This window comes from Bos taurus, chromosome 2 (genome assembly GCF_002263795.3).
Source record: "Bos taurus isolate L1 Dominette 01449 registration number 42190680 breed Hereford chromosome 2, ARS-UCD2.0, whole genome shotgun sequence".
Taxonomy (NCBI): Eukaryota; Metazoa; Chordata; class Mammalia; order Artiodactyla; family Bovidae; genus Bos; species Bos taurus.
In genome coordinates this window covers 30,162,918-30,189,883 of record NC_037329.1, presented here as the reverse complement: position 1 = coordinate 30,189,883, position 26,966 = coordinate 30,162,918, and the positions used below count along the sequence as shown (strand labels likewise).

General features: G+C 39.1%; 1 protein-coding gene and 1 non-coding gene across 2 annotated transcripts in view; one reads left to right on the top strand and one right to left on the bottom strand.

Annotated features, from left to right (window-relative positions):
* The window catches only part of SCN1A (sodium voltage-gated channel alpha subunit 1), a 157,060-nt gene extending 130,993 nt beyond the window's left edge, over positions 1 to 26,067 (bottom strand). The window contains exon 1 of the mRNA XM_059875048.1: positions 25,778 to 26,067. The gene's annotated coding sequence lies outside the window, so the exon portion shown is untranslated. The remainder of the gene's footprint in view (positions 1 to 25,777) is intronic.
* On the top strand, positions 13,613 to 13,719 carry LOC112443611 (U6 spliceosomal RNA). The gene has a single exon (XR_003032015.1). It is a non-coding gene; the product is annotated as a U6 spliceosomal RNA (small nuclear RNA).
* Positions 26,068 to 26,966: the final 899 nt, after the last annotated feature.

Sequence of the window (26,966 nt, the reverse complement as noted above, 5' to 3'; positions counted from 1 at the left end):
CATGTATAACACCATACAAAAATTAATTCAAGATGAATTATAGATATAAATGTTAGAGTTAAAACAATAAAACTGTTTGAGAAATACAAGTAATTCATCATGACCTTAGGTGAGGTAATGATTTCTTAGGTATAACACCAAAAGCACAAGTAATCAAAGAAAAAAATTGGTAAATTGTACTGCATAAAAAATGATTTGTAGTTCAAAAGGCACCATCAAGAAAATAAATACAAGCCAAAGAATAGGAGAAATCATTTGCAAATTACATAGCAGATAAGGAATTATATGCAGAATATTTTTAAAAACCAATAATAAAAAGACAAAAGTCTTAATAAAAAGACAAGTCAATAATAAAAAGGCAAAAACCCAGTGTAAAAATAAGCACAGAATTTGGACAAACATTTGCTCAAAGTAGATACACAAATCAATAAGCAAATCAAATGATGTTCAGCAATCATTATCCATGAGGGAAAGGCAAATCAAAATCACAATGAGATACCACATCACATCTACTAGAATGGGCATAATAAGAAAGATAAAAACAAGTGGTGTTGAGGATGTAGAAAAACTGGAGCCCTCGTATATTGCTGGCAGGAATATAAAATGGTACAGACATTTTGGAGAACATCTTGGTAGTGTCTCACAATGTTAAACATTGGTATATTTTATGACCTAGTAATTTTACCCCAAAGCAAGAAAGGGAAACGGAAACATACACGCATACAAAAACCTGTACGGGAATATTCAGAGCAGTCTTATCACAATAGCCAAGAAGTAGAAACTTCCCAAATGTCCATTAACTGGTGAATGAATAAACAAATATGGTATATGCATACAATGAAATATTACTGAGCAATTAAAAATAATAGTACTGATACATGCTGCAATATGGGTGAACCTCAGAGATATAATGTTAAGTGAAAGAAGCAAGACACAGAAAATAACATAATGCATTATTCAAATTCATATGAAATGTCTAGAAAATGCAAATGTATGGAGGCAGAAACTAAATGGTGTTTGCCTAGGACTGACAATGCAAGTGGGGAGTGAGCACAAATGCGCATTAGGTTTCTTTTTGGCCCAATGCAAGTGTTCTAAAATTAAGTTGTAGTAATGGTTGCACAACTCTACAAATATACTAAAAATACTGAATTATAAAAGAAACTCATGCCACAATGATAATCATGTAAACAGTGATAATTATTGACTTCCTTTCTTTTCTATTTATGAATCAGAATGCCTTGATCATTTCTTTATGCTTTACTCCTCTAAAGGAATTCAAGAAGAATTTTATAGAAATAATAACTGTAATATTTGAATTATTATTATATTTCTTTACATAATTTCTTTTTTGCCTAAAGTCAAAAGTGATTATTCCTCATGGAATGTCTATTAATTTGGAATGGCACCCCACTCCAGTACTCTTGCCTGGAGAATCCAAGGGACGGGGGAGCCTGGTGGGCTGCCGTCCATGAGGTCGCACAGAGTTGGATATGACTGAATCGACTTAGCAGCAGCAGCAGCATGTTGGGCATTACAATAGAGAAAAATCTCTGTTCCAAATTTAAACTGAAATTTTGAATCCCATTATGACCAGTTAAGGCACAGTACTGTATTTGCATTGAAATAGTATACATAAATAAGAATATTGATTTTATTAAGATCAGTAATGCTGAGGTTTAGAGATGGTATGCAATATATTCAGAATCTCAAAGAAGCAATGAATTCTGTTTTTAAAATATTTTTTTATATAGCCAGCTTATATTTCTTAGAATTCAAGTACTTAAAAGACGGTATCTTGAAATCTAGTGTTATACATAGTAGGCTCTCAACCCATATTTGTAAAGTGAGTGAATAATAAGTGGATGAATGACTGAGAAAATTATTTCTTGCTGACCAACTTCCCGACTGCTCTACTCCAAGGCCCAGTAACTATGAATGCTAAAACATTTAGTATTTACAATGTCTAGACAGTGTTATTGGTCAATGTTTCCTGCATTTGTCTATCAGATTGAGCAATCAGTATATATGTTCATCATAAATATGATATGGACTCAATTTACTATAATTTTAAATAATTCTAGATAGTAATATATAACATTACATTTTATATGCCAAGCATTTCACTCTTTTTGTTAATTTTTTGATTTTGGTTAAGGAGTTTTTGGCTTCAAGATGGCTTGAACTTTGGCCACCTGATGTGAAGAGCTGATTCATTTAAAAAGATCCTGATGCTGGGAAAGATTGAATGCGGGAGGAGAAGGGGATGACAGAGGATGAGATGGTTGGATGACATCACTGACTCAATGGACATGAGTTTGAGTAAACTCTGGGGGTTAGCGATGGATGGGGAAGCCTGGCATGCTGCTGTCCTTGGGGTCACAAAGAGTCGCACATGACTGAGCGACTGAAATGAACTGATGGCTTGAACTAAGAAAGTCTGTAGAAGAGGCAGTTTCAGGGTTGGCTCTTTCAATAATTTCACTTAAGAAGCCAAGCTCTGTTCGAGCCTTTATTCTACCACCTTCAGCGATGGTTGAGTAAGGTGGTCTGCAGCAGTGAAAGGTGTTACATCCAGGGAGGCAACACCAGAGGAAAAATACCATCTTTTCTTGTGGCTTTTTCTTAGGAGAGAAGTGAGTTTTTCTAGAAGCCCCATGGTAGACATTTTATATTTCATTAGTTAGTATGGGATAACGAGTCTATTGCTAAATCAATCATTGATGATGGGAATGAGTTCACCCCTAGGCTAATTAGCCCACTCCTAGAACTGGGTGGAAAATTGAGACAGACCAGTTTCTCATGACCCTTCAATGTCCTGAGGAGGGTGGTACCTCCACAGAATCAGAGTTATGCTAGGAAGAAAGAAGGTGACTGCTTGTCTGCTGTTTAGTTGCTAAGTCGTGTCTGACTCTTTATGACCTCATTATTGTAGCCCGCCAGGCTTCTTTGTCCGTGGGATTTCCCAGACAAGAATACTGGAGTGGGTTCCCATTTTCTTTTCCAGGGGTCTTCCCAACCCAGAAATTGAACTCAAGACTCCTGTTTTGGTAGGCGGGTTCTTGACCACTGAACTGCCAGAGAAGCCGTGTGTCTATTACCACTACCAAATTCAGGAGAAGAAAGAAAATTTTCTCAGGTCATTTTCACTGACCTTGAAAACAACAACCTCTTTCAAAGCTCTGATGTATAGATTATGCTCTGAGAATTAGATGTATACACTGAGATTTATTACTATCGGGTATAAATTACTAGACTTTATTGACATTCTAAGAATCAGTGAACTAAAATGGACTGGAATGGGTCAATTTAACTCAGATGACCATTATATCTACTACTGTGGGCAGGAATCCCTTAGAAGAAATGCAGTAGCCATCATGGTCAACAAGAGAGTCCAAAATGCAGTATTTGGATGCAATCTCAAAAATGACAGAATGATCTTTGTTCATTTCCAAGGCAAACCATTCAATCTCACAGCAATCCAAGTCTATGCCCCAACCATTAACACTGAAGAAGCTGAAGTTGAATGGTTCTATGAAGACCTACAAGACCTTTTAGAACTAACACCCCAAAATGATGTCCTTTTCATTATAGGGGACTGGAATGCAGAAGTGGGAAGTCAAGAAACACCTGGAGTAACAGGCAAATTTGGCCTTGGAATACAGAATGAAGCAGGGCAAAGGCTAATAGAGTTTTGCCAAGAGAACACACTGGTCATAGCAAACACCCTCTTCCAACAACACAAGAGAAGACTCTACACATGGACGTCACCATATGGTCAACACCGAAATCAGATTGATTATATTCTTTGCAGCCAAAGATGGAGAAACTCTATGCAGTCAGCAAAAACAAGACTGGGAGCTGACTGTGGCTCAGATCATGAACTCCTTATTGCCAAATTCAGACTTAAATTGAAGAAAGTAAGGAAAACCACTAGACCATTCAGGTATGACCTAAATCAAATCCCTTATGATTATACAGTAGAAATGAGAAATAGATTTAGGGACTAGATCTGATAGAGTTCCTGATGAACTATGGACAGAGGTTCGTGATATTGTACAGAAGACAGGGATCAAGACCATCCCCATGGAAAAGAAATGCAAAAAAGCAAAATGGCTGTCTGGGGAGGCCTTACAAATAGCTGTGAAAAGAAGAGAAGCAAAAAGCAAAGGAGAAAAGGAAAGATACAAGCATCTGAATGCAGAGTTCCAAAGAATGGCAAGCAGAGATAAGAAAGCCTTCCTCAGTGATCAATGCAAAGAAACAGAGGAAAACAACAGAATGGGAAAGACTAGAGATCTCTTCAAGAAAATTAGGGATACCAAGGGAACATTTCATGCAAAGATGGGCTCAATAAAGGACAGAAATGGTATGGACCTAAAGAAGCAGAAGATATTAAGAAGAGGTGGCAAGAATACACAGAAGAACTGTACAAAAAAGATCTTCATGACCAAGATAATCATGATGGTGTAATCACTCACCTAGAGCCAGACATCCTGGAATGTGAAGTCAAGTGGGCCTTAGAGGACATCACTACGAACAAAGCTAGTGGAGGTGATGGAATTCCATTGGAGCTATTTCAAATCCTAAAAGATGATGCTGTGAAAGTGCTGCACTCAATATGCCAGCAAATTTGGAAAACTTAGCAGTGGTCACAGAATTAGGAAAGGTCAGTTTTCATTCCAATCCCAAAGAAAGGCAATGTCAAAGAATGCTCAAACTACCACACAACTGCATTCATCTCACATGCTAGTAAAGTAATGCTAAAATTCTCCAAGCCAGGCTTCAGCAGTATGTGAACAGTGAACTTCCAGAAGTTCAGGCTGGTTTTAGAAAAGCCAGAGGAACCAGAGATCAAATTGCCGACATCCACTGGATTATGGAAAAAGCAAGAGAGTTCCAGAAAAACATCTATTTCTGCTTTATTGACTATGCCAAAGCCTTTGACTGTGCGGATCACAATAAACTGTGGAAAATTCTGAAAGAGATGGGAATACCAGACCACCTGACCTGCCTCTTGAGAAACCTATATGCAGGTCAGGAAGCAACAGCTAGAACCGGACATGGAACAACAGACTGGTTCCAAATAGGAAAAGGAGTCCGTCAAGGCTGTATATTGTCACCCTGCTTATTTAACTTATATGCAGAATACATAATGAGAAACGCTGGGCTGGAAGAAGCACAAGGTGGAATCAAGATTGCCGGGAGAAATATCAATAACCTCAGATATGCAGATGACACTACCCTTATGGCAGAAAGTGAAGAGGAACTAAAAAGCCTCTTGATGAAAGTGAAAGAGGAGAGTGAATAAGTTGGCTTAAAGCTCAACATTCAGAAAACGAAGATCATGGCATCTGGTCCCATCACTTCATGGGAAATAGATGGGGAAACAGTGGAAAGAGTGTCAGACTATTTTTGGGGGCTCCAAAATCACTGCAAATGGTGACTGCAGCCATGAAATTAAAAGACACTTACTCCTTGGAAGGAATGTTATGACCAACCTAGATAGCATATTGAAAAGCAGAGACATTACTTTGCCAACAAAGGATTGTCTAGTCAAGGCTATGGTTTTTCCAGTGGTCATGTATGGATGTGAGAGTTGGACTGTGAAGAAGGCTGAGTGCCGAAGAATTGATACTTTTGAACTGTGGTGTTGGAGAAGACTCCTGAGAGTCCCTTGGACTGCAAGGAGATCCAACTAGTCCATTCTAAAGGAGATCATCCCTGGGTGTTTTTTGGAAGACTGATGCTAAAGCTGAAACACCAATACTTTGGCCACCTGATGGGAAGAGTTGATTCATTGGAAAAGACTGTGATGCTGGGAGGGATTGGGGGCAGGAGGAGAAGGGGACGCCAGAGGAGGAGATGGCTGGATGGCATCACTGACTCAATGGACGTGAGTTTGAGTGAACTCCAGGAGTTGGTGATGGACAGGGAGGCCCGGCGTGCTGCAATTCATGGGGTTGCAAAGAGTCGGACACGACTGAGCAACTGAACTGACGACAAAATGAAAACTTAAATTGTTTTTAACACTGTAATGTTACCCTAGTTTTGGGATCTGATGTGATTCTTTCACATCATGGAGGATATGAATGATCCTTTCTTGTTAGGCAGGAAGTCAGCCATGAGCAACAAGAGTGGCCGCCTAATCCCACTAAGCTATTTACCAACCCTGCCCCACATAGCTCCCAACGGTACTCCAAAATAGTCAGGGGATCAGAAAAACCCTCCACTGGCTGACTGTAGGGACCTTCCCCTCTCTGGCACATGTGCACACCTCTCACTATCATGTACTTAGGTAAACTTTGGCAGCCATTGGGCTCATTAACTGTTCATAAATATTCCATGAGTAGACACATCTAATTATAATAAACTGAAATATGTGCAGGATGTGTACAGTAGAGCCTCTTATTATATAACCTCAGTCAATGGACCGCATGGATTATGCAAATAAGCTTGCCTTAAAAACTCTACACCTCAGCCCTCCAGGGTCATTGCTTCCCTTGACCTGGCCCACCTCTCTTTTGAGATGTTCCCTCTTCCTTTATCTTCAATAAATTTTCTTGCAACAGGTAAGACCTCAGATTTTTCTTTGCAATCTTACCAAGAACCAAGGCTAACAGGAGGAGGGGTCTCAACCAGACTCTCTACTAACAATATCAAACCTATAACTACATATAGTTGAAGGGCTTCCCACATGGTGCTAGTGGTAAAGAATCTGCCTGCCAGTGAAAGAGAAATAAGAGATATAGTACATTGGCAGGAAGATAATAATCATAAAAGCATAAACCTCCAAAGGGAGCTGCAGGAATACTGAAATATATTCAGGTACCTCCAAATAAAATAGTATTAAATTGGTGGATTTGAAAGTGGATTGATTAGATTAAGGTACTATGTAGGCTTCCTCAATGGCTCAGTGGTAAAGAATCTGCCTGCAATGTTAGAGACACAGGAGTTGAAGGTTGGATCCCTGACTCAGAAAGCTCCCCTGGAGGAGGAAAAGGCAAACCACTCCAGTACTCTTGCCTGGAAAATCCCATGGACAGAGGAGCCTGGTGGGCTGCAGTCCATGGGGTCGCTAGAGTCGGACACAACTGAGCGACCTCATTTTCACTTTTCACTGTCATGCACTGGAGAAGGAAATGGCAACCCAGTCCAGTGTTCTTGCCTGGAGAATCCCAGGGACGGGGAAGCCTGGTGGGCTGCCGTCTCTGGGGTCGCACAGAGTCAGACACGACTGAAATGACTTAGCAGCAGCAGCAGCAGCAGCAGCAGCAGCAGCAGCAGCAGCAGCAGGCTTCCTCAGTGGCTCAGTGGTAAAGAATCTGCCTGCAATGTTGGAGACACAGGAGTTGAAGGTTGGATCCCTGACTCGGGAAGCTCCCCTGGAGAAGGAAAAGGCAACCCACTCCAGTATTCTTGCCTGGAAAATCCCATGGACAGACTATAGCCTTGGGCTATAGTCCATGGGATCACAAAGAGTCGGACACAACTGAAGCAACTTAGCATGCACACATAATTGAAGGATAAATGAGAACTGTAAAATGATTACCATTTCCTTACTTCCCTTTCAAGTCTCATATCATTCAATACACTTGTTAAAGACATATTTTAATGGGAACTTTAAATCTCTTTAAAACTGTACCTGAATATCTAAGAAGAGTGTTATATGCTACTGGAAAGTGGTTAAAAAAAAAAAAAAAAAGCAAACAGTGCAATAGTTTTGTGTAGTTGTTCCATGTTAATATTTGTGTTATTTTGTCTCTATTTCTGAAAGTAAGGGAAAATGTGAGAAAATGAACACAAAAGGATATATTCTGAACAAATTGTGAGAGGAGGAGTGAATAAGAATAGTAAACCAACCTATTTCCAGCTCTACCCTCAGCGGGGACCCGGAACAACTGAAGGTGAAAGCTAAGGAGCCTACTGCATGAATCCACGCACTGAAATTGTTTGCGCCACATGTAAGTGCTGGTTGACTGAACTTTCATTCTGTGTGCACTACACAGGCAATGTGGGAATTCTGTTTTTTTGGCTCTACTTTATACAACAAATGATCTGATGATTATTAACAGTACTCTAAAATGCTTGATATTTTTAATGTGCTAGTTAAGTTTACCTCAAAAGTAATTATCCAATTAGAAAGAAACAACATTTCCATAAGTGTTGGAATAATTAAATAAAAGTAAAACTCTGTGATGGAATACTATGGAGCCATTAAAATGATCTTTTTAAAAAATTTCTGACAGCATGAAAAAAATGTTTAAGATATAACACCTGATAGATAAAAAATTGCAAACACCATAGGAATCCTAAGAAACAACAAAAATTTCCCCCAAAACAACAAAAATAAAAATTATTTAGAGGAAAATATTACAGTGTCAAAAGCAATATATTATTATTCTTGTGGGCAAAAAAAAATCACACAGAAGATTATAAATTATGAATATTATACTCTTTATACTTTTAAAATATTCTAAGTTTTGTATTGGAGAAGGCAATGGCACCCACTCCAGTACTCTTGCCTGGAAAATCCCATCGACGGAGGAGCCTGGTAGGCTGTAGTCCATGGGGTTGCTGAGAGTCGGACACGACTGAGCGACTTCCCTTTCACTTTTCACTTTCATGCATTGGAGAAGGAAATGGCAACCCACTCCAGTGTTCTTGCCTGGAGAATCCCAGGGACGTGGGAGCCTGGTGGGCTGCCGTCTATAGGGTCTCACAGAGTCGGACACGACTGAAGCGACTTAGCAGCAGCAGCAGTTTTCTATAATAACTTTACTAATTTTTATAACTAAAAGAGGATAATCCTTGGATAATTTTTTTTAAATTTGACTCAAGCAAAAAACAAAATACAACTTCAACAGATTAAATGGAAAGTAATGAAATTTCTCTGAATTAAATCAAGTCATTTTTAACTACAGTTAACAATAAGAAAAAAAAATTCAGAGTTACTTTGAAAAACAACATTTAATCATAGCATGTATGGACTCTGTGATAGGAGTTTGGAATTTGCACAAAAATATTAAGATTATTATGTGCTTAAGTATAGTTTTACCAATAAATATATTTATGAAAACATTATTTAAAGTATAGAATTGTCAGGTAATAAAGGTTTCCCTGAAATGTTTCTGTTTTGTCTCATTTTCCAGGCACCTGTGTCCATGGGATTTCCTGGCAAGAATACTGTAGTGGGTTGCCATTTCCTACTCCAGGGGATCTTCTTGACCCAGGAATTGAACCTGCTTCCCCTGTGTCTCCTGCATTGCAGGCAGGTTCTTTATGGCTGAGGTAGGGTGTGTGTGTGTGTGTGTGTGTGTGTGCTCAGTTTCTCAGTTGTGTCCACCCTTTGTGACCCCATGGACTATAGTCTACCAGGCTTCTCTTCTCCATGGAATTCTTTAGGCAAGAATACTGGAGTGGGTTGCCATTTTCCTCCTCCAGGGGATCTTCCCCACCCAGGAGTTGAACCTGTGTCTCTTGTGTCTCCTGCATTGGGAGGCAGATTGGGATCTTTTACCACTAACACCAGCTGGGAAACCCCTACTGAGTAGTTAGGTGCCCCCATATGAACTAGGTAGTGGTGATCCTGTTACATCAGAGGATAGGCCTAAATGTGCTGCAGAGAAGGTACAGCACATGAAAAGGAAGCCAAGAAATAAGCACAATGAAGTGCAGTTGGTGCTAGGATGGAAGTCTGTTCCAGGCACAGCCATAGCACAGAAAGGAAATGAGTCATTCTTGAGGGAAGAAGAGATCGTGGCTTTTCAGGCAGAGAACGCAGCAGCAGCAAAGGCCAGGAGACAAAAACAGTTCAGATATGCACAGAAATGCAGTATATCTGGGGGGCACATGGTAGAGTAGATAGACCACAGAGAAGAGACAAACCTCAACAGCTCACAGGAGCCAGTCATCCTGAATAAACTGAGCTTTTATCCCTGGATGTCACTAATACTTTTAAACAGTGGAGACTTGATGTGCCTGTTAGAAAGGTTACTAGTGTGGAGGGGAGGGAGGTTTAAGGAGGAAAGATGTGTATATGAAAAAAAGACCAATAGAAAAATTTTACATTGTTTTAGTTGAGAGATGTTGAAAATCCAAAAAGAGTATCAGAATATTTTTCTTTTATAATCTCTGGTTTGCTTTGCAACACTTCTTCCATTTATTAGAACTTACTGAGTTAAACTGATGATATGTGCAGCTCATATCACAGTAATGGAAAACACACTAGTATAATGTGATAAATACTTTCCTTACTCAGCATAACTTCCGGGACTCAGTTACCTGCATTATAGTAGTTTCAACTAAAACATGTCCATAGTGTAAAAGACATAAATGTATTTACCATAGAAAAAGAATGATCAAATTCATCCTTGTCATATAAACTTTTGATCTCAGGACGTCCTTATTGCTAATATTATTGAGGACCTCCAAAAGCTTTTGTTTATATACTTCAGTCACTTCGTTGTGTCCAACTCTTTGTGACCCCACAAACCTCAGCATGCCAGGCATCCCCATCCATCATTAACTCTCAGAGTCTACCCAAACCCATGTCCAATGAGTCAGTGATGCCATCCAACCATCTCATCCTCTGTCGTCCCCTTCTCTTCTCATCCTCAATCTTTCCCAGCATCAGGGTCTTTTCAAATGAGTCAGTTCTTCCCATCAGGTGGCCAAAGTAAGAGTTTCACCTTCAACATCAGTCCCTCCAATGAACACCCAGGACTGATCTCCTATAGAATGGACTGGTTGGATCTCCTTGCAGTCCAAGGGACTCTCAAGAGTCTTCTCCAACACCACACTTCAAAAGCATCAATTCTTAGGCGCTCAGCTTTCTTCACAGTCCAACTCTCACATCCATACATGACCACTTGGAAAACCATAGCCTTGACTAGACGGACCTTTGTTGGCAACGTAATGTCTGTGCTTTTTAATATGCTGTCTAGGTTGGTCATAACTTTATACTAACATTTTACTTTATTGGAAATTAAAAGACAAATCATTAAAAAGTTAATTTATAAATATCAGTAAGAAACAATAATATGTTAAAATAATAATTTAGGTGAAAAATAATCATAGCTCTAAAAGAAAATCTACTGAGTTTTTTCAATTTACTTTTAAAAGTTATTTTAATTATTTTATTGTCTTATTTTATAAATTTTCAAATCTCTTTAATTTTGGCTTAATGCCTAGATTCTTAAATCTGCTGCTGCATTCAATCTATTATACTTTACATTTTGGATGATGAAAATCTGGCCTCACATGTATATGGAGTTTAAATTCTTCAACAGCCTTTTCAATATACATTCAATATATTGAATATATATTAAAAGCAGAGACACTACTTTGCCAACAAAGGTCCATCTAGTCAAAGCTATGGTCTTCCAGTAGTCATGTGTGGATGTGAGAGCAGGACCATAGAGAAGGCTGAGCACCGAAGAATTTATAATTTTGAATTGTGCTGCTAAAGAAGACTCTTGAGAATCCCTTGTATAGCAAGATCAAATTAGTCAATCCTAAAGCAAATCAACTCTGAATATTCATTGGAAGGACTGATGTTAAAGCTCAAGCTCCAATACTTTGGCCACTTGATGTGAAGAACTGACTCCTTGGAAAAAACCCTGATGCTGGGAAAGATAGAAGGCAGGAGGAGAAGGGGATGACAGAGGATGAGATGGTTGGATGGATCACTGATTCAATGGACATGAGTTTGAGCAAGCTCTGGGAGATGGTACAGGAAGGGAAGCCTGGTGTGCTGCAGTCCATGGGGTAGCAAAGAGTTGGACATGACTGAGCAACTTAACATCAACAATATATATTTCAATACATATTCAATAATAGAGTCTTAGAAATAGTCTTTGAAAGTTTAGCAAAACTAGACAAATAGAATCTGAAAATGTATCAATGAACTTGTATTGTGCTACATTTAAATCTGTTGGTTTATCTTGCACTTTGAATGGATCTATTATCTGTGTCTGATTTTGTATCATTATCCACTGCTCATTTGTAAAATACTGCTTGACTGAGTTATACAGATCTTTGAAATGTGAATACCATGATTCATCACATCAGAAAATTCTTTGTTTTGAAGCTATTGAACTTATGGTGGAGATACAAGTTTTCCAAAATTCTAATTTTTCTCTCAAATGTTCAAATGTTGTCCTTGGTAACAAATATAGTAAATTATTTTTTCTTGAAATGACAGGCTCATTTCACTCAATTTCAAAAAGTCATCTGCCAGATAGCCAAGTCTAAATAACTACAATTTGTCAGTCATTCTTTCAAGTAAAAATGGTGTTCCATAGAAAATCAGCTAATTCAGCTTGCAACTCCAAGTAATTGCACAAGTGTTTTATTTATTATTTTTTTGAGTCAACCATCATCACACTTTTGTTTGTGGAAACTATTTTGTATGCATACTTCCCATTTCAGCACAAATAACATTAAAAAAAACAGGTGCACTTATTTATGTATCTAGGTGAAATAGAATTAATACTTTTTCCTGCTTCATCAAAGATATTTTTGCAGTAAATCTGGTTTTTAATTTTACTTATTTACTTACTTGTTTTTACTGGGGGTGAATGGTAGTGAAGACTACAGTGACCACAAGTACAGTTTGGTGCCACTGTTTTGATAATTGTTAAGGCTAACAGTTTTAATTGCTTTTGACCCTAAGTGCAATAATCAATACAGTGAAAAAGGCAAAAAATGTTCTTTTTATTATTCTGAAATACTTTTGCCCTGAGGGACTCCCTAAAAGGTTTCAAGAGAACTCAAGGAGGTCTGTGGGCTACATTTTGAAAATAACCAAAGTCATGTTAACAATTTGATAAGGCTTACATGGGGGCTTATTGTTAAAATGGCTCATTATGTTGACCTCGCAAACAAAGGATAAAGTCACAGTGACCCTTGAGACAGACCGAATTGCTCAAATGACATTCTGTTTTCCCGCTGGCACCTACCTTCTCAAGGCTACGAGACCACTGGATGCCAGACCTCTGGCTATGTGACCGCAGGACTCAGCTACAGGCTAAAAATTAACCATCCCTTCAGAGAATTTTTCATTGGCGGTGTATAAGAAAGACCTCATCAGAAAGAGGATGCTGGTTCTCCTTAAGGGCTAGTCACCTCGTTTCCCTCTAATAAATTTCCTTTTCTTTGCCTGACTGCCCAGCTTGTTCTCTTTTTCTCTGCACTCGCTCTACACAATATTTCCATTTTTTAGATTACATTCTACATGCATCAAAGGGGCTTCCCAGGTGGCACCAGTAATAAGAATCTCCCTTCTGATGCAGGAGATGTAAGAGATGTGGGTTTAGTCCCTGGGCTGGGACGATCCCCTGGAGGAGGGCATGGCAACCCACTCCAGTGTTCTTGCCTGGAGTATTCCATGGACAGAGGAGCCTAGTGGGCTATAGTCCACAGGGTCACAAAGAGTTGGACGTGACTAAAGTGACTTAGCATGCGTGTACACATCACAAGCTCTGAACAAACTGAGAATACAACTGTGGAAATATTTTCACATAACCCATGAGTGGAAGGAGAGTTAAAAATGAAATGCAAAATTCAAGGGTAAAACAAAATGCCCAGGAATGGGAAAAAAAAAAAAAGATTGCTCACTTCAGCAGCAAGTATACTAAAACTGGACTGATACAGAGAAGATTAACATCACCTCTTTGCAAGGAGGACACACAAATTCCTGAAGGGTTCCACATTTTTACACAAGAAAAGATGCTCAACAACACTAATTATTACAGAAAGGCAAACCAAAACTACAATGAGTTATCACCTTACACCAGTCAAAATGGCCCTCATAAAAAATCTACAAACAATAAATGACGGAAAGGGTGTTGAGAAAAGAGAACACTTTTGCACTGTTGGTGGGAATGTAAATTGGCATAGCCACTATGGAGAACAGTATGGAGGTTCTTTAAAAAACTAAAAAATGGAACTACCATACCACCCAGAAATCCCACTATTAGGGATATAACCAGAAAAAAACTAAAATTCAAAAAGACACATGAACCCCAATGTTCATTGCAGCACTATTTACAATAGCTAGGGCATGCAAACAACCTAAATGTCCCTCAACAGTGGAATGGATAAAGAAGTTATAATACATACATAAAATGGAATATTACTTAGCCATAGAATGGAACGAAATTGGGTCATTCGTAGAGACACAGATAAACCTAGAGACTATCATACAGAATGAAATAAGTCAGAAAAAAAAATTGTATAACACATATGTGAAATCTAGAAAGATGGTATCGATGATCTTACTTGAAAGACAGAAATAGAGACACAGACATAGAGAACAAATACATGGACATCAAGGAGGGAAACGGGAGTGGGATGAATTGAGAGATTGGGATCGACATACATACACTACTCTGTATAATATAGGTAACTAATAAGAAAACATTGTCACCCTGCTTATTTAACTTCTATGCAGAGTACATCATGAGAAACGCTGGGCTGGAAGAAGCACAAGCTGGAATCAAGATTCCCAGGAGAAATATCAATAACCTCAGATATGCAGATGACACCACCCTTACGGCAGAAAGTGAAGAGGAACTAAAAAGCCTCTTGATGAACTTAAAAGAGGAAAGTGAAAACGTTGGCTTAAAGCTCCACATTCAGAAAACTAAGATCATGGCATCTAGTCCCATCATTTCATGGGAAATAGATGGGGAAACAGTGTCAGACTTTATTTTTGGGGGCTCCAAAATCACTGCAGATGGTGACTGCAGCCATGAAATTAAAAGACGCTTATTCCTTGGAAGGAAAGTTATGGCCAACCTAGATAGCATATTCAAAAGCAGAGACATTACTTTGCCAACAAAGGTCCATCTAGTCAAGGCTATGGTTTTTCCTGTGGTCATGTATGGATGTGAGTGTTGGACTGTGAAGAAAGCTGAGCACTGAAGAATTGATGCTTTTGAACTGTGGTGTTGGAGAAGACTCTTGAGAGCCCCTTGGACTGCAAGGAGATCCAACCAGTCCATTCTGAAGGAGATTAGCCCTGGGATTTCTTTGGAGGGAATGATGCTAAAGCTGAAACTCCAGTACTTTGGCCATCTCATGCAAAGAGTTGACTCATTGGAAAAGACTCCGATGCTGGGAGGGATTGGGGGCAGGAGGAGAAGGGGACGACAGAGGATGAGATGGCTGGATGGCATCACTGACTCGATGGACGTGAGTCTGAGTAAACTCTGGGAGTTGGTGATGGACAGGGAGGCCTGGCATGCTGTGATTTATGGGGTCTCAAAGAGTCGGACATGACTGAGTGACTGAACTGAACTGAACTGAATAAGAAAACACTGTACTGCTCAGGGAACCCTATTCAATGTTCTGCGGTGACTTAAATGAATGGTGGTGGTTTAGTCACTCCTGGTGGCTCAGATGGTAAAGCGTCTGTCTGCAATGCAGGAGACCCAGGTTCGATCCCTGGGTTGGGAAGATCCCCTGGAGAAGGAAATAGCAGCCCACTCTAGTATTCTTGCCTGGAAAATCCCATGGATGGCGGAGCCTGGTAGGCTACTGTCCATGGTGTTGCAAAGAGTCAAACAAGACTGAGTGACTTCACTTCACTTCACTTCTTGTGACCCCATGGATTGTAGCCTGCCAGGCTCCTCTGTCCATGGTTTTTTCAGGAAGAATACTAGAGTGGGTTGCCATTTCCTTCTCCAGGGGATCTTCCTGACCCAGGGATCGAACCTGCATCTTCTGCATGACAGGCAGATTCTTCACTGCTGAGCTACCAGGGAAGACCTAAATGAGAAGAAAAAGAAATCCAAAAGAAATCCAAAAAAGTGGGAATATATGTATAGCTGATTCACTTTGCTGTACAGTAGAAAAACATACAACATTGTAAAGCAACTATATTCCAATAAAAATTAGTTAAAAACAAAAAGAAAAAAAAAGGTGAGAGCAAAGGAGAGTAAGTTTTGGCTCCAGAGAAAAGAGAACTGAGCTGAGATTCCATTTTTTGTCATCTTATAGAAAGAGTTATATAGAGATCACCTTCTTCTGTTCTTTTCTTACTGATTTCTATTTAACTTAACTATGTTCAAACTTCCTTTTTCAAATTTCTTCAAAGGAAACTCTTGTCTTCATTCATATAGGTTGCTTGTCTTCATTCATATAGGTTGCTGATATATAATCCTCTAAATGCCTCAAATCACCTGAAACCTGAAACTTCAAGACCCAAGCAGCACAGAAATTATGGTACTCTAGACCTGAAACCAGCCTGTTGCCTCTTTGGTTTTGTACCAACACACTGACAGACATAGCCCAAAATATCTGGCCTTTGTAAATGGCATATCACATTCCAGGGTAATATCAAAACTGCTGCCTGAGAGCATTTGTCAAGTCTCAAAGTAACTCTTTCCAGGATTTTCAAATCCACTGAATTTCTTAGAAATATTTTATGTGACAGAATTCTTAGTTTTTCCTCCTCTTTGAATATATACTTAGAAACATTGAACTCTAGTTTCTTTTTATTCAATATTAATCTTTAATTTTTAATTATTAATATTTGCTTTAAAACAATCTAGATACTGTTACCTAAGACTTGTCATTAACCATCTATTCCTCTTCACACATAATCCTCCCACACCTTCAGCATAAATAATTTCATATCTCCAAATGCAACAAATACTAATAATTACTTTCAGTGCTCCATCCTGCCACCTCTGGCTCAATAGTATAAATTGCTTGTTTAATCTTGCCATCATTGGATTTGGTAATGATGTTAAACTTGTAACTTGATTCTTCCCAATTTGATGAGTTTTATTCTAAATGGCTAAGAATTTATATATTAATACATATTAGTATTTAGAAATTTTTGTTGTTGTCATTCTCAATCTGAGGTCAGTTCTTACTAAAACAACCCAGTGCAAACAGGAGATGCTCCATGAATGTAAGACAACTTTCCCCAAAGTTTGCTGAATTCTACATGGAGAAATTAAATTACCAAATTACACAATTTTCAGAACAACACCCTTTTGAAATTCCAAAATTAACATTATGTTAGATCCTTTCCCAATGGTTATATACTTGTTACAAATTTTCCAAAAAGTTACAATATTATTATAGAGGAGTTTTGGGCTGATAAATTATTCAAATATTCAACTGTTTCCTTAATAACTTTGAGTTTACTATTTTTACTAGTGATATAATAAATACCTTTGTTCAAAAGGCTAATTCAGTTCCATTTGAAAAATAATGTATGCTTTTATGCTGACTTTTAAAGTAACACATGCTTAGAGAATTTGTACAAAAAAAAACACTTTGATAAGTAAAATAAATTATTAACACTAATAATTCTGCATATGTAGAATTGTAGGGGTTATTTTATCCTTTATTATTTAATACTTTCTTTTTTGTTTTACATAATTAGCATGTACTAATTTTGTTATTAGAAAAATAAGATTTAATGTTTTATTTTTAAAAAGAAAATTGAAGTTGCAATCCCATAAACTGGAGAAACTGTTACATTATTTCCAGAGTTTTTTTTTTCCCCTAAGCAAATATGCTTTTTTTTGTTTTCTGTCTTCCATTGAGATCATACTAGGTATATATGATATATACTTTTTCATGTAGCATTATATCCTGAACAATTTTCCATAGAAGTAAAAATGCTCCTTGAAATATTATGTTTAATGGCTCCACAAGATCTCATTATTTGCATGAACCATGATTTATTTACTCTTTCTTCTTACATTGTGTATGTAGACTGTTTTCAGTTTTGTTTGGTGGAATTACTCTTCTTAAAAGGGGAATAGATTGGAGGGACGATCAGTCAAGGGTCCAGTTCACCCTTAACAAAAGGGAAAGATTCAGAGTCCCAAAGTGACCATTCAGATTCTTACTTCCTGGAATTTTAATCATAAAGCTGACTGTATTTAAAAAAAAAAAAAAAAAGCCTGGAAACAGTTGACGTCAATCATCCCAGGAGACAATAGCTTGTTACAAAAAGCACCAAAAGTCTAAAATCTGGGCTGTCATAATTTTCCTTACTCTTGTCATTTCCAGTTTCTAGATTTTACCTACCCCTCCCGCTGTGAGCTCTAATAACTTCCCATGACGTTACTGATATACTTACATTAATGTCATTTCAAGTTGTGTCCCAACTGAGACTGAGGTTAGTTGAAACACTTTGAAATTATTTTAATAAGTGTCTCATGAATACCTCATGTTTTATATCCCTTTTTGTCACTTTTCTCATTGAAACAAGAGCCTTGGCTTAGTAAATTTATCAGAGATTATAAAAAGAGCATTACAGGCATATGAGCGGAATCAATGTCACCACCATTTTGCTTCTGTAGACTTTGTTATTCATCATGCCTCTTTAAATGCAAACCTAATTAATTGCCTTTATTTGACTATCAACAAAAACATAGATGGCTCCTTATTATTCAGCGGGAATAAAGCATGAATAATGAAAGACTACCATTAACAACAATTTGACAATAAAAAAATGACTGTCGGTTTCAATCATCTTTGTTCATTATTTTAGCAGTCGTAAGTGTAGCCAAAGACAACTACTATGGACTGAATTGTGACCCTTTCAAAATTCAGCTGGAAACAGGGTCTTTAAAGAAGGGATCAGATTAAAATGAGGCTATTAGGAGGCTTCTATTATAGTCTGACTTGTGTTTTATAAAGAGAAGTATGGACACAAAAAGAGACACTAAGGATGCACACAAATACACACGAGAAGGTTGCCAGCCTCAAGTCGAGCAGAGACATCAGAAGAAAACAAACCTGCAGAGACCTTGCTCTTGAACTTCTCGCCTCTAGAACTGTGAGAAATAAATGTATGTTGTTTCAGACATCACGTCTGTGGTATTTCATTACACAGTAGCCTCAGCCAACTCACACAACTGTCAACCTTATTTTAAAGACTCACTTCTATCTCAAGTTCAACGTTTTCCCCTCAGTGGTGTTTAGGAAGCAAACGATAACTAGTAACATATATTATACAGATAATGTTTGTCTGAATTTGGGAGAGCACGTGCAATATAGTAGAGATATTTTTTAGAAATAACTAGTAACTTTTCTCCAAAAATGTTAGCTCACTGCTGAACTGCACAACATTGCCTTACATTTCCAATTGAGTCACAAATGAGTATGTGTTAAATTATAATAAAATTTATAATTTTATAAATTATTATAAAAAATTTTATAATATAAAAACTTGACATAAACTTAGGCCAAAAAAGTGTGTAACAGTTAAGAAGATAGAGGCCAGTTTTCTCATACTTTAAAGTTGTATGAATTCTCCAGAAGGGAGAATCTTACTGCATTTTCCTGGAAGAAAAAAGTTGCCCCTAGTACCCAAGGTATCAAATCATTGCTAATTGTATGCTAAAAACATGGATGCACTTAAATATGGAATGACCAACAGCATTACAACAAAATTCAGTGGGGAAAAATAGTCTTTCAAAAAATGATACTGGGACAATTGGATGGCAACACAAAGAAGAATTAAGTTGGCCCCTACCTCATGTTATAGACAAGATCTGACTCAAAATGGATCCCTAAATACAAGAGATAAAACAATAAGACTCAGAGGAAAAAGAGACGTAAATTTTCATGACCTTGGATTAGGCAGTGGTTTCTTATGTATGACATAAAAAACACAAATGACAAAAGAAAATATTAAAGCCAAAGATTATAGACACATCACCAAAAATTAAAGCCACAGTTATACAGAGAGCTTCAAAGAAGGAAGAGACAACGGGTTTTATACGACTTACAGTGATAAACTAAAAAGCAAGGTTTATGCTAAGAAGGGGCTTCCCTGGTGGCTCAGACGGTAAAGCGTCTGCCTGCAGTGCGAGAGACCGGGGTTCGATCCCTGGGTTGGGAAGATGCCCTGGAGAAGGAAATGGCAATCCACTCCAGCACTCTCCATGGACGGAGGAGCCTGATAGGCTACAGTCCATGGGATTGCAAAGAGTCGGACACGACTGAGCGACTTCACTTTCACTTCATGCTAAGAAGAGAAACACACATTTTCTGGAAAGGAACTACAATGTTAGCAGGTAACTGAGAGAGTGGGAACAAATATAAAAAGGTAAACCATTAGAAAGTGAACTTTGACACTATACCAACAAACGCTTTTAATGTAGATAAACATGAGATCAGATCAGTCGCTCAGTCGTGTCCGACTCTTTGCGACCCCATAAATCACAGCATGCCAGGCCTCCCTGTCCATCACCAACTCCCGGAGTCACTCAGACTCACATCCATCGAGTCAGTGATGCCATCCAGCCATCTCAGCCTCTGTCGTCCCCTTCTCCTCCTGCCCCCAATCCCTCCCAGCATCACAGTCTTTTCCAATGAGTCAACTCTTCGCATGAGGTGGACTTTCAGCTTTAGCATCATTCCTTCCAAAGAAATCCCAGGGCTGATCTCCTTCAGAATGGACTGGTTGGATCTCCTTGCAGTCCAAGGGACTCTCAAGAGTCTTCTCCAACACCACACTTCAAAAGCATCAATTCTTCGGCGCTCAGTCTTCTTCACAGTCCAACTCTCACATCCATACATGACCACAGGAAAAACCAGATAAACATGAGAGTGGATACTTATGTTTTACTGTATTATTTTAAAATCACATTAGTATGAATTCATGTGCAGAAAAAGATTTGTTCAAACTCTCCGAATACCTACTGTGTCGTGACCCCTCTAGGGGACATACTGATTTGGTTTATGTCTGCTCCCAGGCCACATCTCCTCAATTTGGTCATTTCAGGGGGGACGTCCTGAAGTGCAAGCAAAACTGACTAGGTGACAAGGGGTGTTTTTTATTTTAACTGATAGTTTATAGCAATCTAACCGATAATCTCATTCAAGCAAGTTTTTTTTTTTTTCCATCAAAGAGTCTTTTAAATATTTTTGAGCCAATTTCACTGCATACTAGGAACTATAGGATTCTTCACAGAACTTTACACATTGTTAAAACTTTGTGTGTGTATAGAAATGATTCGATTTAGTCTTTTTTTTTTAACCTAGTAACTTGTTATCATTAAATATAGGACTTATATTGACTTGACATTGTTCCTTGACCTTCTTTCTTTCTTTTTTTTTTTTTTAATAAAGGCCAGGGACAATTAGAGCCCTAAGCATGCTCATTAAGACTCCACAGATCTGGCCCCATTTCCTTCCATTTCTTCTGCACTCCAATCCCTCACAAGACAGGTGCTATTCCTTATATCTGCCAGGTGTACTCTGCCCTTTGGGACTTCTCTTCCCAGATTGCTCTTCTCTCACCTCCTTCAGATGAAAATTATTTTCTTCACCTCTCAAACATTGTTTTTTGTCTCTACATGCTGCTTTTATCCTGTGGCTCACACCGCCTTTTTTTTTTTTCTTTCTTTCAAAGAACATGTATTTGCTATTATTTCATCACACACTGATTTGTCTACTAACTCCATCTTTAGACTGCAATCACCATGTGGGTAAGACTTTTATTTACCATATTCAGCACCTAGAATAGGGATTCTCCAATAGCACAGAAAGGCACATTTTAAAAAAATGAGTAAATGAAGTAGATACAGAGAATTACTCTAAACCAAAGTATTTTGAAAGTTTGGTATGTAAGAAAAGGGATAAATTATAGCTGCCATGTACAGATGCCAGCAACCAGAGTCTCTACTACGTGGGCTAAGCCCTCATTCTACCATCACATGGGTGATATCCTTATCCTTATTCTGCAGCCAGGAGCACAGATCCAGCAGCCAGATAGCCTGGTTTCAAGTTTGGGCTCTACCATCTGCAAATAAGCTCAGGGCAAGTTAACCTCCCTGTGCTTCCTTGGTCTCCTCATCCATAAACTGGTGATTAATAATAGCACCGACTTCACAGAATTCAATGAGAAAATATTTTGAGGTGCTGCTTAGAATAGTGGCTGGTAAATGCTGGGGCTTCCCAGGTGATACAGTGGTAAAGAATCTGCCTGATCCCTGGGTTAAGAAGATCCCCTGGAGTAGGAAGTGGCCACCCACTCTAGTATTCTTGCCTGGAAAATTCCAATGACAGAGGAGCCTGGTAGGCTACAGTCCATGGGGCCACAAAGAGTCAGACACAACTGAACACACTCAGCAACAAAAGAGTAAACGCTGCATATCTTTGTTAAATAAAATAATTACTAAATGAGAACCTGGACAAAAGAGAAAGTTGGGAAAGCACAGTTTGGGACAGTTTGGGGAGATTTGGCTCAGTTTTTTTTTTCCCCTGACTATAGCCGCTCTGAGAATCTCTTCCCCACTCCTACCCTAAGGCAGTACTGTCTAAACTGATCTGTGAAATGTGCTTCAGTGACTACTCAGAATTTCAAAGGGAAGTGATTACTTTACAGATCCTAGTCCCATTGACTGAGTCTTAGTCTGCAGCCTCCCCATAAACTCTCCTTCCTCTCCTCTCCCATCCGAGGGAGCTGGGACATCTAGCATGTGCTCTCGGTATTTACAGGGAGGCAGCGATGAATTCAGCCTCTCCAACTAACCAGGAGGAAACTAATACCTTGTGTGACACCCTAGGGTAATTTTTACAAGGATGCTCTTCTGTGTGAGAAGAATACAGAGAAGAAACACATAAATAATGTAATAATATGCAAAATATACATATCTCCTATATAATAAACCAATATTTCTTGTGTTCTCCCCCATGGACTATAGCCCACCAGGCTCCTCTGTCTGTCCATGTAATTCTCCAGGCAAGATTACTGGAGTAGATAACCATCCCCTTCTCCAGGGCATCTTCCCCATCCAGGGATTGAACTCTGTTCTCCTGCATTGCAGGCAGATCCTTTACAGTCTCAGTCACCAGGGAAGTCTTTCACTTTCGCTTCGTTATATACCAATATAAATTCATGAGGACTGCTTGGTTTCTACTGTCCTAGAGGTAACTCTAAATGAACCCCCAATTTTTCCCTTCCTTGTCTGCAACATCCAAAGAAGATGCTCTTCCGTTATTGCTCTCTGAATCTCTGGGTTCCCAGACAGTACCCTCTACACAAGGAACTGAAATAGGAGGGAAGGGGGCAGGGCACAAACTTTAAAAGAATGACATAGCCCAAGGAGATGACAGAAACTGATTAGAACCAAATAAATCCAAAATCCAAGACAGCAGACAAGTCAACTTCCACCAGACCTTGAGCCTCAGTATATGCTCATTGCAACACATCAGCAAGCTAAATGATACATCCACAGGCACCACGACAGTTCCATGGCCAACAAAAGGCCAAAAAGTGGGCAGTAGCCCAATTCCTGGAAATCTGCACCCTTGCCCCAAATAGTTGGAATAATCCTCCTACCCATTAGCCTATGAAATTACCCAAGAACTAAAAACTAACTAATCAATGTTTCCAGGCAGCTCTTGCCTTCTGAAATGGCCTACACTCTGTCTGTGGAGTGTGTTTCTCTCTAAATAAATCCACTTCTCACCTATCACTTTGTCTCTTACTGAATTCTCTCTGCAATGAAACTTCAAGAACCTGGGCTTCATTAAATCCTGAAACCTGTGTTCTCACTTAAAAGACCATGGGTTCAAGTTCCAGTCAGAGATTTGGTTGGGTTCAAGTCCCAGTTTGAGGTATGCAATTTCAGAACTAGCACAGTTCTTACTGGACTCCTTTGGATTCTAGAGTTTTAATATCCTGTGTTGGTGGCAATAGTTTTCTTCTGTGTCTCTGGTCTGTCTCTTTGCCCCTGGCACCTCTGATTGGTAAAGCTGAATCCTAGCTGAGATACCCAGTGCCTTCTGGGATATGGTATAACTAATTAGGCCTCCAATTGTGCCTTTCCCTTCCGTTCACAGATGGAGAAAACCTCTCGACCATGTCTTAAAGGGAAATAGTCCTAATAATTGAGTCTCCAGATGCCAAATAACTCAGCATGGGGGGCCATGTAAACAGAGACTATCAATATTGGCAGCAAAATCCAACATATTATTTTTATCAGTATGTAAAAATACTGATAAGTACTAGCTATGCTTAAAAAGGTATTTGAAAACAACAGGCCAACAATGTGCAGAGGGAAGAGAAAAAGCCATAAAACTGAGCTGCAGTAAATTTCATGAAAACGAATTCCTTTGCTCAGTTTATGTGATATAACCAGCTCTGTTACAAGGTTACCTCATCCTCTCCACAAAATTGTTTTCCCATAAATCTCAGTGGCCATCCATTCTGTCTACACATTCTGTTCCTAAAATAGACACCATCTAAAAATCTCTTCAAGAAGCTTTGTGGAGGAAGGCCTAAACTGCAACACTACCCCTGCAAGAGGGATGCGATGGCCTGAGGGCAGTTACAAAAGCCGCGACCGCAAAGGAGAGGCTTAAAGGAGTTTTCCACCAAAGTTATTGGGCTTCCCAAATGCAGAGATGAGGGGAAAAGTGTGAGACCCTGGTGTGCATGCAGGAGTTCCAAGTTGCATCTGGTGTGCCAGATATTGTAGCAAACAGGAAAGGTAAGCGACCCACTGCTCTGGAGGACAGAAATGAAAGCAGGGATAGCCAACCTCAGCATGGAATTTTCCTATTTCTGCTTGGCATCAGCCTCTTGGGATGATTGAAAGTGCTTAATGGGGAAATATGTTCTGTTACTACACTAGCACATCAGAAATACCACGTGAACCTGAAAATCCATAGAAAAAAGAAGCCACATTTTATAGGTGTGATAGCAATAGCGTTTGGCAATTTGCAAGTTTGCTACAGCGCCTTAGAAATATTGAGTCTCATGCACATATGGAGAGGATGTTACCCGGCTTTGGCTTTAATCCTTTCCTGGGACATGTGAAAAAGCAACTACCACCACTCTCTTTTGGACTCGTTTGCTAAAGAGGAGTGACAACTGTCACAGAGTCACTGAAGGGAACAAAAAGAAATCCGGGAAGTAAATGTGGCGGGGGTGGGGGGCTGTCTTTAAACAAATACCTCAAACAGGTAGGAGAGAGGGGATCCATGAGAACAAGGATCTTTGAAAAAGCCTCCAGTCCACCCAGAGACCTTTTCTTGTGCTGTCTGTAAAAGCAACACGGTTCACACTGAGGACTGAACAGGATCTGCAGTATCACTGCAGCTAGTGACCTCTGTGTAATTAAAAGTAGCTCAACCTTCCCCATTTGGCATTCCAGGAAGAAGGGCTTCTTTCCCACTACCCTCCAGCTCCTTTATTACCATGCTCAATCAAGAGTTACAAAGAATAAATCCTTGTCCTGCTCTGGCCCAAGGTAGGCGGCATTTCTCCTCAGAAGCCCAGCCTCTGCCGAGGAGGGTCAAATCCCTGCAGTGCTAGGTTCCAGCCGCGGTCCCCGCTGCTGGCTTTCTTCCTGTGGGGTTAACTTGAGATCTAATTTTTGCTCCATCCTTAGGAACACTATGACCTCTATTTACAGCTCCGCTTATCCAGTTCTAAAGCACCGGTGAAGGAGGAGGGGGCTTCAAAGGGAGACTTTGAATAGGATAGAGGGTAGCAAAGGCAAGAGCTGGCCAGGTGCCAAGCTATTTCAGGCCAAAGAATCTCCTTGTATCAAAATGCTGAACAGCAAGACAAACCTGATTTCAGTTCGTGGAAGGTGGAGAGAGGAGGGGGGAAGGGAAGGGGAGGAGAAGGGGAGGAGAAGAGAGGGAGGAGGGGGACCCGTCGGTCCGAATTCACATACAAAAATGGACTTCCTGCTCTGCCCACTGTATTTCCACGGTCTCCCCAAAAGAATAACTGGAATGAACATGCCTAAGATCGCGACGAAATAAGCAGATGGCTTACCTGATAAAAAGGAAAATTACCCATCTGCAACGAGGAACAGCATCTTCCAAAGACCAGATGATAACGTGCCTTCAGTTGCAATTGTTCTGATTCTTTCTTGCAAAGGTGACCAAGTATTTACGGGGACTGCAGTCTCACTGTGGCAGGACACACACACACAAACACACACACACGCACACATACACACATGCACCGGAGACCTCTGCAGTATCCTCTCGGCTTCATCCTCGCCTCACTCTATGGTACCTAATACAAATCAGCAAATAGCTTGTTTAAAAAAAAAAAAAGTCGAGGTAGCACCTTACATTACATCGCCATCTAGTGGTCAAACATTAAATATTTTTTTACCAGCCGGAATTCTGTGTTCTTTTTCAACCTCTTTTCTCTCAGCCTCATCTCTCTCTTCCCTTTGATCTCTCACGATTGCTTTGTCTGTTTCCTCTTCGTTTCTAATTTCTCTATCAAATAACTAATGACTCAAAGACGAAAAAGTTTAAAACTAAATATAGTTATTTTCAAGTCCAACAAATGACTTTTGTGTTGTTTTTGCATTTTATTTTTGTTCAAAAGAATTACTTTATTCTTACTATGAATCTTTTACATAACCTGTGAATAAAACTTTGTCTTTTTTATTCCCAGAAGAAAATTAGGAGGTCATTTATGACAGATCAATGGCTTTCCAATGGGGATCTACTTGAAATTTTTTCTCATTTTTAACATGGTGTTTTAATAGCAGGTTCTGTATTATAGTGGAGAGATCTGAGTGCGAAGTTGTGTTACTACAAGCTCAGTCCTCATGAGTGTGTGCCTTTGACAAGTCCCTGAACTCTCTGAGAACTTGCATTTCCCCACCTTTATTTGTTGTTAAACAAGATTATACTCCCATTCTGTCTATGGTTCTATTATCTTTTACTGCAATATATTTCCACGGTTTTTAGACATGACTAAAACTTAGTTATAACAACATTTTAGTAAGCAAATATATATTTTGACTCCAACTAAGTATTACCTATTGATAGAATTATGAAAGCCATGTGTATCAGGTTTTCCTAAGACAAGGGAGAATTCATGCTAAACTATTTATAACTCCAGGAAATGAGAGCACAGCTTTCTGTGTTATAAACTGTACTTTAAAAATGAACAGTCTTTAGCATTTGGTCATGCATATGCTCACAATTAACTATGTGTA